Source organism: Plectropomus leopardus, chromosome 18 (assembly GCF_026936395.1).
Source record: "Plectropomus leopardus strain MGB_pleo_1.0 chromosome 18, ASM2693639v1, whole genome shotgun sequence".
Classification (NCBI taxonomy): domain Eukaryota; kingdom Metazoa; phylum Chordata; class Actinopteri; order Perciformes; family Serranidae; genus Plectropomus; species Plectropomus leopardus.
Genome location: NC_142193.1, coordinates 12,167,688 through 12,183,613, shown reverse-complemented (window position 1 = coordinate 12,183,613; position 15,926 = coordinate 12,167,688). Strand labels below are relative to the sequence as shown.

The 15,926-nt window shown below is 39.6% G+C and overlaps 1 protein-coding gene across 5 annotated transcripts in view; it reads left to right on the top strand.

Annotated features, from left to right (window-relative positions):
• The window catches only part of znf385c (zinc finger protein 385C), a 198,251-nt gene that overhangs the window by 19,758 nt on the left and 162,567 nt on the right, over positions 1-15,926 (top strand). Inside the window, exon 1 of one of the 5 annotated variants that reach the window (XM_042505283.2) lies at positions 9,710-9,828. The exons of the other annotated variants lie outside the window; for them this stretch is intronic. The gene's annotated coding sequence lies outside the window, so the exon portion shown is untranslated. Of the gene's footprint in view, positions 1-9,709; positions 9,829-15,926 lie in introns of those variants that run through there. 5 annotated transcript variants of the gene reach the window in all.

Below are 15,926 nucleotides of genomic sequence, written 5' to 3'. Positions count from 1 at the left end.
ATGGGACATCAGAACAAAAATATTATAATTGCGTAAAATGTTTTGAATTGCAATTTTAGACAGCCTCTGGGGGTTCTTTGCAGTTCTATAGGCTTTCTGTCTCCCACACCTTTCCTCTCCTGATATAATTGTGCAAATCACCTAGTTCCTTGATGAAAATTTTACCATGTTGCTGGGAGAGCTTATCAGGAGATCATCAGACAGACAATCCAGGAGAAACTTTTGAAGAAAATAGCCTAAATGATTTCTACATGGCTGTGTAGCCAAAGGAGGACAAATTATATCAGTAGATGCACCTAATAGACCATGATTATGAGCAGTCTCATTTCCTACAAATGACTCCTTGCTGAGCTATGAGTGCTAGAATATATTCCTCTTCTTCTATGTCTTTCTTTCATAGCATAACAATGTCACCATAATGAGAAACTTGGTAAAGACACAAATGTATCCAACTTATCTATGCATTTTTTTCCTATAAATCTCACCCTTTGTCTCTGCTGTGTAATTAAGTGAGGCTGCGGGTTCATGAGCTGTGACTGTTTCATTATTTTTGAATAGGCCAGGATGTGCTGATATGGGTGAGAATGAGATATCAATATGTCCACTATTACTTGGCCCTTTATTAATTTTATTCCACCATTCACTGCATACTTCTCATTCAGTATCCTCCCAAGGCTATGCAGGGATAGAAATATCTTTACAAAATGATCATTTTGTGATTCACTTCTGTTGAGGCCAAGCTTTGGGTTATTTAAAGCCCTATATCCAAGAGCTTGGATTGGAAAAATACAAATACAAAAAATGACCATTTCTGTGCTCATAATGTGACCAAAGCTAGTAATACCCAAGGTGTTATGCAGGGCTGGCATTGTGCTAATTCTGTGAGAAAAAGATGCATCAGACATTAGTCAGTTCCACCCACACATGCAGCATAGTTCAGCATGGACGCACAGAGGCTGTCCATTTACCTGGAAGGAAAAAAGTATGTTGATACATCTGTACAGAAAGCAGGAATCCCAGGGTTATCTGTTTTTTTTTGGAGCATACAAGCATAATTTGGCACCAGATCCAAGTAGCCAAGAAGGACAAAAGAGATCTTCATGTGATCGTCTTTGACCCAGCCAACGCATACAACTCTGTTTCCCATGGACTCCCTTTTCAAGTACTGGAGCCCATCACTATGCTGGTAAAGACCTACCATCAAGACATGCAACTGTGCTTCACAACAGCTGACTTCATTGCAATATGGCAGCTTTTGAGGTTGGCATCATGGCATGCTGAACAGTTTTACCCCTAGCCTTTATAGTGGCCATAGAAGTCATCATCAGGTAGAGCTAAAATTAGTAGAAACCAAAGCTGAGCTCCAAAGTGCATCTGACAGGGCACACATGGTCAACATGAGAACGCTGACCACTACTGCCATCAACAAGGCCCTTGTGCGCGGGAAACTGAAGCTCTGGTGCCTTGGTCTGCTCCCCCAGATAATGTGGCCATCAGCAGTGCTGCAGCATCCCTAATAACTGGGCAGAAATGGACACTTTTTGACACAGTGCTGCAAGTCACATCAACCCTGAGGTACAGAGACATCATGGGCAAGCTCAGCAGGTAATAGGAGGCTTTGACCTGGGGGCTGGCAAACCAACTTGGCACAAGGCCACAATGTCAGAGTGGATGAAATTGGCATTCAAGGAGGTACACTAACAGGAGGAGACAGCGAGATTGGTGAAAGTTGTCCCCCTTGCTAAACAGGTGCAATGGATGCAGTGGTGGGAAGATGTGGGGAGAAGAAAGATCACCTTGACAGGTCTATGCAATTTGGAAGCAAGCTAAATTAGCTTTATCATCAAAACTGCATATGGCGTTCTTCTATCATCAAAGAATCTGCAAAGATCCAACCTGTGCCCTCTGTCCAACCCCAAAAACTATCAAACATATCATAACAGATTGTAAGACAAGCCTCACACAAGGCCATTACACCTGGCGACACAGTCAGGTCCTCAAGAGTCTGGCATCAGCTGTTGAATTCAAGCGGAGGGTGACCAACTCCTTACCCTTTCCAATCCCCCTGAAAGCAACAGCATTCATCCAAAGGACAGGAGGGGCCTAACCATCCTTCCACCAAGCCTGAAACAGGACACTGTTCATGACTGGAAAATGCTGGAAACTATTGGTCAGCAGTTTATTTTTCCACCTGAGATTGTTTCTACTGACCTAAGGCTGGATTTGGTCCCCTGGTCCTCTTTACGTAAGACTGCTTTCATCATAGAGCTCACAGTCCTGTTAGAAGACTTGAACAGGGATAAATCTCATATATGGACGAACAAAGAAGTCAGTGGATATGGCTTACATGGAAGAACCCTTTATGGGCTCCAAAAACATCAACATAACTTCAAGAGATGACAAAAAACAAAGTGGGAGAGGGGAGGTTCTGGGACACCAGAATCCAATGTTGAGCCCTCAAGAGACATGGTAGGCTAATGAACAAAACGTTAAGGATTGGAGGGTTCCCACTTGAGAGCCCCCACCTGTCGACCATCTGCCACTCCCAACAACAAAGGATTGTTTCGCATCATTCTGTTTTTTTGTTGTTGTTTATTCTATCCCAATAATAATATCCCAATAAATATACATGTACCGTCCTCTTCAAATTATTATACGGGCATTCAATTGAAGTGAAGCAAACAGATGGACAAGCATTTAATGGTATATTGTTCCACAGGGAAGGCGAACTTCTAAATTTCCCCTCATTTTAACAGAATGTAGGTTTGAAGATGGCACCTGCGCGTCACTTTGATGATTAATCCTGTTAAGACCCAGTAGGCAATCATCTATGTAGGTTCATGAGTAAAAAGCCCAGCCTCTCAAAATTGAAGTGCTTTTCTGGACTCTTATACAGGGTCATTTCAAAGACCTAGAAGATGAGAGCTGCATTTAACCATTTAACAGACTTTGTCCAATAAACTGTTTTTAGAGGTTGCACAAAGAAATATGTTGACATAAGCTATCATGCCAGAGGGCGAGCTTTTTGGTAAACTGACAGTGGCTCCATTCCCAATCACACTCCTCTGTGTAAAAGATGTGGGAATAGGCATTTCTTCTTATTAATATGTATAGCTTTTGCTTCCTTGTCCTCCCTGTGGATTAAAAATCTGATAGCATGTAGTGATAGTGTGAGAGTTTGGAGGCTTTGTTCCTTTGCTGTGTCCCCCTCACTGGGGAAAATACCATGAAAGTCATCAGCAGCATTGGGAGGTTAAGTGCCAAGTCATAAATCTTATAGACAGTTAGGCTACAGGTGCTAATAGCATGTGGCTGCAGTTACTCTCCTGCTGTACCTTATTTTTTTAATACCCTAATATAAATGTCATATTCCAAAACCTGATCAAGAAAGTAATACTGAAAAGCATGCATTGTCATTTCAATCACAATGGGACACTGCTGCGATGTGCAAAGGTTTTAAGTGCGCATACTAATCCAATCAGTCACTGATTAGTCTTCAAATAATTAATCAAGTGATTTCAACTGCAATCATTCCAAACCACTGAGTTGTTTGAGAAATGTTAACTTTAAATTCTTTCATTATAAAAAATACCTTAAGATAAAGAAATATTTCCATCTACTATGGTGGAAAGATGTAGCTCTTTGTTTTGAAACCACAAACAAGGCATATTGATCTTTAAAGATCTCTTTCTTTCTGTTAGCCACAAAATCTATTAAGTGGTAAGAAAAAGTTTGGTTAAATCACTACCTTGAAATTAAGTCTTAATTTATAAAAACATCAGTGGAACATGGAACTCTGACCATTAAATAAATATGATAATGAAAATATAATTGGCACTGAATAACCAATATTTGATATTTAATAAAATGCCAACATTGGCCCAATATACATCTCATATCATTAAAACTAACAATTTGTCAATTTATCCATTTTTATTTGCTGAACTTTTTTCATATCAAAGTAACAGCTTCCCCTCTCTTATATCCCTCCACATCTTTAGCAGCGATTCTTCATTTGGTAACTGTCAGTCACATATGAATGTGTCCGACTGCAGGCATCGAGAAAATTGATTGAGCCTAGATGGACAACCAAAGTCTGACTGACAGTGTCTGTGGTGCAGATTATTAAGCTATTTCTCCTCCAGAAAGTCAATAAATATCTGAGGACTCTAACATAGTGTCTTCTCCACTGAAACTTGATGCATTTTTTGGCTTTTATTCCCTTTTATCCTCTTACCTAAGTGCAATGCCCTCTCATTTGTACCAGCATTTTTTTCCCCATTAGTGCCTCAATTGCCATCCAATATAATTAGCTCTATGGTAATCCCACTGGACCCCTCTGATTACCATAGACGCCAAGGGCAAGTGACCATGAAGGGGTCAGCAGCGTCCCCCGACTCTTGAGAAAGGGCACAAGTGAACCATAACTCATGTTGCAGTGGGTTATGGGGTTTTGAGTGGCCTCCCATTTCTTTTATACAGGGGTACAGTAAATCCATGACTTATCTCACAGAAAGCTGAGTGTGTTTACAGTGCAGCAGGCAGAGATGTAACAGTCATGTTGATGTTGGCACTTTATGCATAGCCATGAAATATTTCGAATGAGAAATGCCTGCATTTAGAAGATATGGGATTGAATGTGTAATAAATGCTCTTTTAAGGGTGCCAGTCTGTTAAAGCAAGGGCATTTCATTATGAAGAGGAAACATCCACCTTTAGACAATGTCAAAAGAAGGCACATAACACAGCGTCAAATGATCCAAGAGTGGTCTTCAGCTTTAAAATGCATGTATGAATAAAATGATCTCCGGAGATTGTACCTATTCCTTTCAAACAAAAAGACCAAAAAACCTATTTTGAAGACCATGCTGTATATACCTACATATTTTATATACATTCTGTTTTTATTATAATCAGACATAAATTTTCTGCCTTTTTAGATTCTGTGTTGGAGGGGGACAGATGTAATGGATGGTGAACATGAGTGTGTGGCAAATCCAAAAGAAACGTCAAATCTAAATGGAAATGCAGTTTTCATGCATTTCTCTCTTGTCGGCCCGCCGTATTTTTCTTTTTTTCTTTAAAAAAGGATTTCCATATTTCATTTTTTTTCATACATGCTTCTTTGGCTGCACTCACACTGAAGTTAATCAACTGCCTGAAGTGCCATCGTTCCTCCACCCGCCCTCCTTTTGTTTCTCTCATTTTCAACTCCACTCTCTCTGGTCAATCAAAGGCTCCATTTAAAGATGGGCTTTTTAAAGTTCATGTTGGATGGACACAGTTTACCACTTTGGTTACTGTGGAAACCAGGTTGACGCATGGACAGATTGGTAAGAACAGTGGGAGTGGGAGTTTAAGAGGCTATAGAGGACTGTCAAGACTTATGGATTTTACCGTACAGTTCTACAGACCTAGTGCCAATTTATCCACTGGGATGAGAGAATATACGTTTGCCCAGAAACCACAAGAAAAAGCACAAGTCCAGACTAAAAGGAAGTAAGAAGAGGAAATAAGGTTTCTTGGCTTACAGAGGAGAGTAATTCTCCTTTTATTCTGATGTAAAAATGGATGACAACTTTATAATGTACGTAATATAAGTTATATCGTAATATGGAACTGTAAATTAATAGTTTGTCATTTTGGTGACTATGCTTATTCTCTCCAATGTTTGGAAGAGGTGATTAATACCACTCTTATGGCTGTATATGACCATGATGCTACAGCCAGCAGTTGGCTAACTTAGCTTAGCACAAAGACGGTAAACAGGGTGAAAAAAACTAGCCTGGCTTAGTCCTGCAGCGACAAAATCTGCCAATCAGCACCTCTTAAGCTCACTAACATGTGATATGTATATTTGAGCTTAATTTAAAAATTTAAAAACAACCATTTTCTGGGATTGGTTATGTGCTGGACAATGTCTTATCCAGGAGCAGTAATAGACTGGTGTAAAAATGAGTCCTAAAACCCAGAAACAAGTTAGCAATTTTGCAAACTTGCTTGAAACTTGATTCCTTCTCTTGAAGTCAGTGGGTTTTTTGTAAGATGCCTGAAATAAGTCAAGTGGGACTTTAATGTTTTTCTCTACGACATAAAATACATTAGTAAATTCCCCATTCAGGAATTCTTAAAAAAGACGGTCGTTGAAATGACACTACAGGACGTCCTCAAGCCAAAAATGGCTACATACAGTCTGTTGTAAAGGGAATGTTGAAGTCATGCAACAATTGTGTAGTCTGTTTATAGCTTAGTTTTAGATTTTTACTTCTGGTGATGGCATTTAGGCATCAAAAATCCTAAAAGTAGTGTTCAATTGTGGAGATTATCTTGCTGAACAAAGCAAGTATTGTACAAATTTTCTTTGTGGTTTATTTAATTCATAACCCCAAATCCAATGCAACAATTGAACTTCTTGGCTGGCTTACAAATGAATGCCATCTCTGTACCACTCTATAAGGCACCTAGCAGAAACTCCAGGAAGTTACTGGTCACAGTCATTAAATAGTCTGGTCCATTACTTGGCAAATTGTTATTTTTACAGTAGCTACTCTTTTTTTGTATGAACTGAAGACAGGATATAATGTGTTAATTAGTGAGCTTTAGAGGCGCTGGTATAGGCAGATTGCGTTCCCTTTGGACAGAGTCAGACTAGTTGTTTACAATAGTATGTCCAGGTGGCCTAAGTGGGGCACTGATTTACGCAGGGGTGGCATGAGGTATGAGCACTGCTGTGGGCCACGCACCAGCATAGCTATAATTTACAATTTTTGTCACCACTACCCATACGTACTCTAACTAAAAACATGGCAGTGTCTTACATTTCTGTTTGTAGTTTAGTTTAAATATAAATAGACCTACAAACCACAACACAACAGACTGACACCACACAAATGTTTAAAAAAGCTCTGCTCAGTGGCTCTTTGGCTTTTTGGCAGAGTAGACACTACTCTGGCTCCTCTCAGGTTAAAGACTGAATTACACCTATAAATGAAAATTCTGTTTATTCTTCAGACAGTTCAAACCGACTGGACAGATAGCCAATCATAGTGGGATGGCACCTGGGGTGGCCAATCAGATTCCAGACCACTCCCGAGACACGCCTCTGACTGTTTCCCAGAGTTTCCACTCTTTGTACTAACTTAGCTGGCTGCTGGCTGTGTTAAAGCTTTATATTTAACATACAGACAGTATGAAAGTGTTATCAGAGTTCTCATCTAACCCCTGACAAAAAAACAAAATAGATGTAGGCCTGATTCCCAAAATGTCAAACCTCTCCTTTAAAATAAAATGGCAAGCAGCAACCACCACTGCAATTCTTTGCATAGCCACTTGAGGCTGGCACCAGCAGTGAGTCAATCCCCATAGACCTCCGAGTTAAAATGCCCGACGTTACAGAGGTGAGCAGATATAAACATGTTTACAGCCTGGTACAAAATAATGGTTTTGATTTCTATAGCTAATTTTGGCATTGATGACAACCCTAAGGGGGGTGAATTTAATTATTTATTTATTTATTTTATGAGGCCCAAATTTCTGCATAAGCTATTGACGTCCAGGCAGCTTGAGTGACAGGCCATCTGCAAGGCTTCTTTACTGTCAGTAAGTCAGATCCATCTCTTGCACCTCCACAGCTCCAACCTCTCATCCAAATTTGGTCACTGCTGGCTCTAAAAAACAAAATGATGATGGCCAAAATGCTAAACTTCAAGGCTTCACAACGGCAGTCCACAAACCAATGGTTGATGTCAGGGTAAGTACGTCTATTATTTTACACAGTCTATGTAAAAATGGCATAATTTAAATCTTCTGTTTTTAGGACTTTTTTTCGAATTAGAGATTGTTGTCTTATGACGACAGCTGTACAAAGGTCACAGTTTACTCATCTCCTTTATTTACCACTACAAGCAGTCTATAACCAGCACTGTCAGCACTGAAAGGGCAAGTTGCACCAGCAGTGTGGTCTGTGAGGCAGGTGCATGCTGGTTTGATGGGGTGCAAGATTTGGACAGTGACCAGTCAGATACCTCTTAGGGCTCCGAATCTGGCTTACATTCTGCCCTTTAGCCATTACCAGGGGCTCTGTGTGTGGGCAGAAAGGATTAGTACTGGTACTTTGGAAGCTAAATGTGGAGTAAAATTGTTAAAATGAGAGAAAAGCGGTATGCCTCTGGCATGTTACATTTTTCAAAGGCCGAATACCATCATGCAAATAACAAAAATCTACATGAATGAATTAAAGACTTTTAAGGCATCTTAGTCAGAGGTACTAACGGCTGGTGTTAGTGGGAAGACACGATGGTGTTGTGTTTCATTCACGTTGGTCCCCATGTTCTTGACTGTGGGTTATTTTTATGATCACCGCTTGTTGGAGTGCCAGCACATTTGCATGAAGAAGGACATATCTAGTGCTCATAAATAGGGGAGCCAAGAGTATCCATCACCTCAGTGGTGACAACCTGTTCCATGCATTTCCGCCAGTTTGTCACCCTGTAAAGGGCCCCAGCACATTATAATCAGGACAATTGGCCTTCTGTTAATCATACCAGATTAAAATCAGTATAAAGCCAGTAGGGAAATAGAATTTAATAGAACAAATGAAGTTTAAAAAGGCCATTAAACCAGTGAGAATCATCAGCAAACTCAGCGTACGAAACAATGTTTTTCTTGGATGACGAGAACAAAACTGGCACAGTGGGATGTTTATTGTCCCTGCAGTAACTATTTTGGAGTCTGGGAAACTGTTCAAATCTGGCAGCATAAACACCTCATTGAGTAGACTATACACTGTCTGTCACATTAGATTTTACCACAAATATTCACCTTTAAGGCAGATCCACATGCCAGTACAATGCAGGATCAATGCCGTCTGTGGGGAGCAGCCATGTGAATGTCCATTAAGAAACACAATTAAGGAGTGGACAGATTTGTATTGGTATATTAGAGTGAATTAACACTTACTAAATGTTCAGTTTGATCATACTCTTATATGCAGTGGCAACATTTAATGAAGCCATATTACATTTAAGTAAGAAGTATGACATGCAAAAACAATAAATTCACGCTAAAACATGTATTAGGAGAGGGGGAGAGACTTGTGCAACAAAATGAACCAGTTTTGTTACATTGTATATCTTTTTAATGTGAACAAGGTTTTTATATCAATATTGTCATTGTTAGTCAGCCCACAGTCACAAGTATAAAGAACAATTTAGATCTGTGATGTGCTACAGGAGTTACAACAGCGGGTCAGTGTGAATTGACCAGATCCGAGCAACACTGATAATAAAAGCAAAGACATCCGGTCGTGAATTTCAAAATAAAATTCAGTCATATTTATGGCTCTTGTGTAATAATAATGTAAACGCGAAAATGTAAGTTGTATATGCCTATGCATCATAGAAATGTTGCACTGTGTTGTGTGGAAATTATCTACTGACATTAATTTCTAGATTACTTGCAACCACAGAGAGGTTGACTACCTCCCTGAAAGGGAGGCAGTCTGGTAATGCTGCACATATAATACAGCCCTAACCTCGACTGAAAACATACAAGACAAAGTCAAATCACGCGACAGTTTTTCACCTTAAAAAAGGCCATAAATTAACAGCTGTTGTACAACAGCCGCTTCTCTGCTGGTGTGAGCACATTTACGCCTTTATTTTAAAAAGAGACTTCCGGTCTCAGTTCACATAACGGTGTGAGTTTGACCAAACCGCTGCACTGGACAGCTCTGCTTTTTTTCGCGTTGGCAGTCACTCTGTACCAATCTGTTTCCACTGTTGCTGGGCACGGACGAGCACCGGGAAAGTCGGAAACGCAACGGGACCGGTAAGACGAAGAGCGCTCATATCTTGTTGTTTTGTCACACATGTGGAAGAGTGCTGTCTTTGCAAAAGTTTGGATTTTTCTGAAATTGATCCGGTTGCGATAGTTCTAGGTGTGTAGTTTTGCAGAGTTCTGAAAGACTGAGTGAATTAAACATGTGGTGTTTGCAAAGTTTCATTTCTTTAATCGCTTTTCGCCCAATTGACTGCGCGCATGCTATGGATAAAGACTGCGAATTTTAGACGTTATGCGTAATAGCGCATCAGCAGCTCCAGACGTCTAATCCCCTTTCTCCACACTTGTCGTCCCGTAGGAAAAAAAATACTTTAAACTGTCTCATGAGTGATGAAGAAAGATGTTAACTTATGTAACAATATCATGAACAAGTAAATTAAAATTAAACCACAAATGATGCGACAGTATAAGGGAAAATACCATAGATTGCTGTGGGGATGCTATATCAGTGTAACATGGATTAAATGATTTTTTTGTCTTGGTACCTTGTTAGTATATTAACCAAATATGAGGAAGGATGTCCTAAAAATGTTCATCTTACTTGTATTCATAATCAGCAGGGTTTTTATTGTCAACATTTGCTTCTCCCATATTCTCCTCTATACTCAACATCATGCCCCTATCCTGACTCCTGATTTTATTTAATAGTATTTTCCACCAAAAAATGTCAAAGTTTTTTTCCTGGTGTACTTTCTGCTTTGCACTGCAGCCTATTAGTATAATATTTTGTGTATTTAGCAAATATTTGTACAAAATGAAATTTACTGTAATGCATTATTTTTTTACTTTAAAAATAAAGCTAAAAACATTTAACTCAAATTCAAGTGATCTTTTAGATGTTCTAGCTTTCTTAACTTTAATAATGGGAATTCAGGAGTTTATATCCATTGATAAGCTTTGCAAAATGTTTACATAGCACATCTTTGCATCTTGCTGATGGGCATCAAGCTCCATATAATCACAGACTGGACAATCAGTGTTCTTTGCCATTAAAGAAGGTAAACATTTGACTTTGCATGCAAGATCCTGGAACATGTAGGATGATTAAGTCTATATACACACACACACACACACACACACACACACACACACACACTGTTATCTACTGGGACCATTAATGATGGATTTAACAGCTCAGGGAGGAATTCTCAAGTTTGACATGTCTACTCCATCAGCACTGACAGTGCTCTGATAAGAAAACTAAATTTAATAACTGTACACATTGAGAGTATTGGTGCACAGATGTTGGAATCAGTCAGTCGTCCTAAAGTGAGCAGGATCATAGTGGAGCATGTAAAACTGTCACTTTATTATATTGGCTTCTCCACTGAACACCTCTCTTGCTGCATTGTGAGTGCTCAGTAATTGTTGTAACAAGTAAGAGGTCTGATAAATCAAGTAGAATATCACAAGGTTGATTTAGAGAAATTGACATATTGCGGCTGCTCTGTACAGATTTTATTTATGGGCAGCACCTTTTAGAGCTGGCTTCTCCTGCTGAATGGCCGCTGGCTTATAAATGCTGCAATCTGTCATGCTGTTGTTATGATAAAGTGTGCAATAAGTTTCTTGCAGTCATTTGTGTTTTTATTGTTGTTGTTTTTTTTTTTTTTTAAATCTTTTGCTCAAAGGAGTTTGGCATTATAGAGTTTTTACCAAGACTGGAGTAAGTAGAGCAAGAGGAGATGGCATTTTATGGTGCCCATGTTCGTCACGAGTCGTTTGGTAAACGACTTTTGGTTTCAGGAATGCAGTAGTAATTTCAGTTTGTCACAAGCCATTTTGTACACAACTTTTGGATGCAGTACAGTAATTACAGTCTGTGTGGAAATGCTTTACATAATTCAAAAGTGCAAATTAAGCTTGGAAAACTTGGCATTGTGTCATTTGTTGGCTGTTATCTAAAACCATACTCGTTAGGTTAAACCAGCTACATTGTTATGGCGAACACAAATGAGAAGGCGAAAAAGGAAAACTTCCCTTTTCTACTCCCAGACCAGATGAAAACAGCATTTGGACATTTTCATAGAGAGCATGAAGTGCTTGGGTCTCACTCTAATGTTAACTAACACATGCATAGTGTGAAGTTACTGATACTGACACACTGTTTCTTTTGTTACTGAGCATATGCGGATGTTAAAGTGCCCTAATTTTAAGTGCAAAACATGTGGAACAAGCTTAAGTGGCTCATGTTTAGCAGACTGCAGGTGTCTCAAAAAGGGAAGCTCTTAGTGTTGCTGTTTCTTCGCATTCATCATTAGTAGGAACATAAATAGAAACCAGGCGCACAATTGTAATGTTTGCAGTCATTAATCGGATTTACTGTATACAAAAAGGATAAGCTTGCACACATTTTTCCACCATGGGGGAAAAACAAACACATTATAAAAGTGATCAAGTGCACTTGTGTCCTGCTGCTTCCTTACTAGAGAAATGTCTGTCAGACTCCCTCAAAACCCCCTCAATGTTCAAACTGTGTCTTGAGATTGGGTTTAGTCGGAAAGACTTTCATTATGTTTCATTTAATCATTTTCTGTCATCTTATTTACAAAAAAGCCCACCCACACCTAAATATCCTCTTGCTATTTTGTACAAGAATTATGTGGAGTCTACTGATCATTAGCTATAACACTATTTAAGCTTTGAAGATTCAATATGAACTTTGAAATTTTCCTTAAAATCATGGATTATTTGGACTTGAATTAATGCACTGCTGAGAGTTTACTTAAAGGGTCAGTGTGAAAGATTTAGGAGGATTTAGTGGCATCTGGCAGTGAGCATTGCAGATTGCGACAGGCCTTCTAGAATTCTGTCCATGTTCTTTGTTCAGGAGGTTTTTACTGGGAGCCGAAAAATCACAGAGGTCTCTTCGTCTCCTTAACAAACAAATGAGGCGATTCAAACCGAAAAACAACAACAAACAAAACCATTGAATATAGCATTTTCACATTAAATGTCAGTGCTTTTCCAATGCTCTTGTTGTGAAGGTGCTACTTACAATCATGGCTGATGTGAAAATTTGAAGGCCCTCTCTAAAGCTAGTGTTTGTGCTTGTCCTTTCTGGGCTACTGTAGAAACATGTTGGTAACCTGCCAATCTCCTTAGATACAAACAGCGCATTCTAAGGTGACAAAAACACTTATTCTTATTTTTGGGTGATTATACCCTAAAGAAAACATGCTTACATTATAATCCATTTTTGCAAATATATCCCCCTAAATCCTACAAACTGGACCTTTAATTCATTAAATTGAAATTTTAAAGATACATGATTAGTATTAGTGGACCTCCCAGCATGCCTTGTTTAAGAGTTAAAGAAGGGTTCTCTTCCAAAGATGCTACTTGATGTGGTTTGAGGAAAACAAAAACAACTTTTGTGCAAACTGTGAGCTAATTATTCAGTTAAATTCAGTTCTATATTTCAAAACATTTTATTTTTTTCTTTTCCAGTACTAAAACGGTATTGTAGTCGGTACAAGTCTGTTTTGAAGGTAATGCTCAGTTTTTGATTGTTCCTTGTTGGTAGCATTGATGCAGAGTAGCAAGAGACAAACAGCCTGTCTGTCACTGTGTGTTGTTTTAAGGTGATAGTTGTGTTAACTTTGCCACAGCAAAATGCATTCATGCTGTTTGTAGTGCTCAGTGCTGAAGTTATTTGTCTCACTGGGTCAATGGGCAGAGAGTGTTAATATTATATGTGAAAGGGGTCACTGTGGGGCTGCACTCTACAATCTCCCATGTGGGGAATAGGAGAATTAGTTCTTTTGGAGATGGTTATCTGTGATTGCTGGTGTTACTTTGTGGAGAAGCTGGCGTCGGATTGCACGTCAAATGAATGTAAACATTAACACCATTCTTGTTAGAAGAGAAAAGAGTGAGATGAAAACAAAGAGAGAAAGAGTGAGAGGGCATAATTTGGGAACCTATAGAAAGAAGCCCAGCCGCATCCCAGCCCACATATCTTGATAGAGGTAAATGCAAACTGTTTCCGACAGGCGAAGTGTAAGAGTCCAAAGACGTAACGCTCAGTGGTTAACAGTGACACCCTCATTATGACCACGATGCGGAGTGAAGCAGAACGTCTCTGTCTCCGTGTCTTGATGAGAACTCTTTTTCTTGACCTCAGGGCCTCCAGCCTTTTGCTCATCTCCCACAGATCAGGGGTTGCTTAGCTACAAGGGTGGCCTGTTGTTCACACACATATCATGTATGCACACAAATTATATGTGTCTACGGTGGCCGATAAGGGCACAGGGGAGCGGCAAGAAGAACAGCTTGATTTTTTGACCTGAGAGATTGACACCAACGAGAGAGAGATTGTTTTTTAAGTGGGAAGAAAAGTGGCCGAAATACATGGGGCACAGGCCCCTGGTACAGTGAGGTATTCATTTTTAGCATTTTTAAACAGATTGTACTTATTTTTTTACTTATTTTTTTGCACAATTCTATGTAGTTTTTGCCTGTTGGAGGGTCACTGAGGCACAAAGAAGAAAAAAGAAGGCCAGCCGAGTTAAAATATAGAAGAGCCATGCAATGCCTTGCATGGTCAGTGTGGGCATGCTGTGACAGCCATGTTGCAGCATTAGTCTTTTACAATATTGTAAAAGAGCAACTTTTCCAATTTTATGGAATTACTTAGCACACTTAGCAGTCTCCATGGAGGCCTGGAAAACTCCTGTTGTGTTGACTGGATCTGCAGCAATTTTCTTATGCTTTTGTTTATATGATTTGTGTGATATTGATTGAGCATCTTTTCTGTTTTTGCAGCATTTTTGCTGTTAATATGTTTGTTTTGGTTTTCTGCAGCACATTTTTTTTCTTTTGCAGTACATTTCTGTCTTTGTTTTGGATTCAGGTGTTTAAATGGGCATAGTTTCGAAACGTTCAGCATGTTTTTCTTAATGGAAATGTTTTGGGCCGTTGTAGCACATTTGCTCATGTCGGCCACTGTGTATATCTGTGTCCTTGGCATGTTTCAGTGCCTGCTGCCACTGTTGGTCAAGGCTGTCTTGATAAATATATGCATGTGCAAGGCATCTAATTCAAATACATTTAAAGCTGAAGCATTTTATGTGTAATTATACTCACTGTGTAATTTTCTCTGTGATTTTGCTCATCTGCTGTTCAAGTGGCCTCTCGCTATTTTGCCTTGACCTTCTTTTGATCCTCCTCCTTACTGCTGTTATCCATGGCATCATCACCTGCTGAGCCAAGGTGACCAGCCCGCTCACACTGAGCAGCAGACACAGCTGGAGCCCGCAAGGCCCAAGACTGAATTTATAGACTTTTGGATGTTTGTTGACCTCTCTTGTTCTCCGTCTCTCTGTCTTTACGCTGTGTGTGACTAATACCCTCGATTTCATCCCGTGCTGAAAACGGACAGAGTAGTACAGTGACCTTCAGTTGGATTCCATGAAAAGTTTTGTGCTAAAACGGTGACGCACTTGCTGGTCGCTTTTCCAATTGCCAATACAAACACACAGTTAATTCCCAATTAGTGTGGGTGAAGCTTGGCACTGGAGGACATCACTATTCTGTCATGGGCAGGCAGAGCAGCACTGTCATAGCTGATGTTTGTTCATGTGAAGTACAAAAGAAATTTATTTTAATTAAAAACATTCAGACTCTCATGCATTTAACATTCATGTGTGGATTGTGCTTTCTGAAATCATGGGTTCACAATGATTTCATGAAACTGTTAGCAGTGTACTTCATTAAAAGCTGCAGCTTTTTAAAGTCACTGCTTATGCATTGAGTTATTTATTTAGTGAAACATGTCCTTTGGGGATACTCAGTATAAATCAAAAGTGCCGACATATTCCCACATTTCATATTAATTCAGATGTTGTATTGCAAATGACTTTAACAAGCAAGCTTGATAAATTATACATTCCCCTGCCACACTCCAGGGGTTGGGTGAGGACTGACAGGGCAAATAACAAGCTGTGCAGAGCTTCGCATGACAGGTAAAATGAAAAGGGAAAATCTCTATAAAAAGGCCTGAACACTGGCCCCCTCTGGCCATGCTGTCTGTCTGTCCCCAAAGGAGCGTCGCAGTGGTGGGTACCCTTCAACCCCCGAGTCCC